This window comes from Amblyomma maculatum, unplaced genomic scaffold, assembly GCF_055883805.1.
Source record: "Amblyomma maculatum isolate TAMU_Amacu unplaced genomic scaffold, ASM5588380v1 scaffold_15, whole genome shotgun sequence".
NCBI lineage: Eukaryota > Metazoa > Arthropoda > Arachnida > Ixodida > Ixodidae > Amblyomma > Amblyomma maculatum.
In genome coordinates this window covers 6,449,932-6,452,842 of record NW_028146740.1, presented here as the reverse complement: position 1 = coordinate 6,452,842, position 2,911 = coordinate 6,449,932, and positions in this window count along the sequence as shown.

Below are 2,911 nucleotides of genomic sequence, written 5' to 3'. Positions count from 1 at the left end.
GAGGTCTCGCCTGCTCCACAGAAAAATCCGAACTCTTGCGAGTTCACAAAGGGAAACACAAAGAAGGGACCCTCAATGTCTCCCTCGAAGGACAGCTACTTCCCGAACGAGACAAGATACGAGTCTTAGGAATGTGGCTTCAGAACAATCAGCGATGCAGCCATACGCTCGGCCTTCTCAAGCAATCGACCACTCAGGTCGCCGGGATGATCACGCGTGTGTCGCAGAAGCGGAGCGGTATGCGAGAGGGGGATACCCTGCGCCTGGTTCAGAGCCTGGTACTCAGTCGCGTAGGCTACGCCCTCCCGTATTTCAACCTCAACAAAGGAGAAGTGGAAAGTGCAGATATCATCATCCGCAAAGCTTACAAGACAGCCCTGCACCTACCAATGAACACCTCTAACGCAAAACTGCTAGCTCTTGGCGTTCACAACACCTTCTAAGAGATAAAAGAAGCCCAACTGGTCACGCAGATAGCCAAGCTCCAGCAGACTCCTACGGGGCGCTCGCTTCTTAGGCGACTGGGGCTAGGTGCAACTGCGGAAATCGAGAATCGTACTGCGAGCATACCGGACGCAATTCGCCAGACGCTAAAGGTTAGCTCCCTTCCCCGGAACATGGACCCCAACTCACATGTGGCCCGTAGAGCAGCCCGGGCGAAGTATGTACAACTAAATTTAGCTACAAGATCCACAACGGTATACACGGACGCGGCTCCGTATACAGGAAGCTCACATAATAGCGCAGTTGCGGTAGCTATTCATTCCAACCTAAATGAACTAGCTAGCGCCTCAGTCTGGGAATGCACGGTAACCGAAGGGGAGGAGCTGGCTGTTGCTCTTGTGTCGGTAGCCGGGTATCGAAGCAACACGTACCTTACCATTCTTACAGATTCTAGAGAAGCGTGCCGTAACCACATGAACGGCCGCATAGGTCGCGCCGCCCTCAGGCTCCTCCATAGCACGACCCCATCAAAAGTCAAACACAACATCTACTGGGTGCCAGGACACACCGACATAGCGGGGAACGAACGCGCCGATCAGGTAGCTCGAGGGTACACGAGCCGAGCTTCCTCCCAATCGGACGATCTACCCGAGCGAGTCGGCCCTACGTACTCCGACATTCTGAACTATTATAAGGGGGTACGGATCCGCTATCCACCGCCTCATCGGGATCTAAAACAACAAGAGGCCGTGTACTGGCGAAGATTGCAGACAGGAACATTCCCTAACCTGCATACCCTGAGCAAAATTTACCCGTCACAATATCGAGACACCTGCCCATGGTGTGGTAGCAAACCTTCGCTATACCACATCATGTGGCAATGTAAAAATAACGACAGCTTTCGTAAAGACCCGAGTGTGGAACAATGGGAGAGCCGGCTCTCCAGCGGCGATTTTGATTGCCAACTAGGTTTAATCCAGCACGCCCAGCGAGCAGCGAAGCTCAGCGGAGCCCTGGAATAGGGGCACCGACCCTGTGAGAAGACGGAAGATGGAACTCTTCCGCTACTAGCTCAAGACCCTCCTAGAGAAACTAACGTATTTCCTATCCTATCCTATCCTATCCCACAGACTTTAACACTGACGCCAGCGCAGTCGGAGTTGGTGCAGTGCCCATACAATGGCAATGAACTTGCCGTTGCATATGGAAGTCGTTTTTTAAGCAAGGCTGAGAGTAATTACACAGTAACTGAACAGGAATACTTAGTTATTGTTTTCGGTGTGCAACAGTTTCGGTTATATCTTTATGGATGTGCATTTAAAATTGTAATGGACCATCATTCCTTATGGTGGCTTGTAAACCTCCGTGACCCCTATGGACGTCTTCCGCGGTGGGCTTTGCGCCTCCAAGGATTCAATTTCACTGTGCCTTTTAAGAGTAGTCGTAAGCGCGGTGATGCTGACTGGCTGTCACGGTTGCCACTTGAAAATACTGATTGCGAGACTGAGATCTTAGATGAACATATAGCTGGTATCTCTCCAAGCATCTCCGATGTTGGTGAATTCAAGATTGCACAGTGGAACGATAGGGAGTTGGCGCCGCGTTTTGATGCCGCAAGTTCCCCGAACTCTGCGACCTCATTCTGCATTCGTGATGGTCTACTACACAGGAAGAACTACTCGTCAGTAGGTGCACGGTTTCTTCTAGTAGTTCTTGCACGTCTTCGGTGTCGGGTTCTTCGGGTAATGCACGACGATCCCACGGCTGGACACTTGGGTTTTGCCAGGACATTGCACAGGACTAAGGAACGTTTTTATTGGCCGAAGATGAGTCAGACTATTCAACGTTATGCAACCAGCTTCCTCTAGTGCGAACGTTTCAAGCACCCAACCTGCTCTCCGCCGGTTCATCTCCAGCCTATAACGCCGCCACGAACTCCTTTCGAACAGCCGGGAATTGACCTTCTATGACCGTTTCCCCGTTCCACCAGCGGGAACCGCTGGATCACCGGGTGCTTAGACTACTTTACGCGGTACTGTGAAACCCCCGTCATACCATCAGCCACTGCTTCTGATATCTTGGCCTTCCTCCTATGGTCCATAATGCTTCAACATGAGCCTTCTCGTGTGTTAATAAGTGACCGGGGGCGAGAGTTTATGGTAGAAGTCGTAGAAGAACTTCGTCTCTGCTCACCCCATTTTCGCCATCAACTTCTTACCACTCACAAACAAACGGCATTACCGAACACACCGATCATACGTTTAGCAATATGCTCGCAATGTATGTCGACTCCCGGCACAAAACCTGGGTTGAAGCCCTTCCGTTTATAACATACGCATTCAACACTGCTAAGCACGAAAGGACTGGCTGCAGTCTGTTTTTTTCTTCTTTACGCCCGAATTCCACAAAGTACTCTGGACACATTTTTACCTTTCTCACTCCCGGCTGAAACTTCCTTAGCGCATAC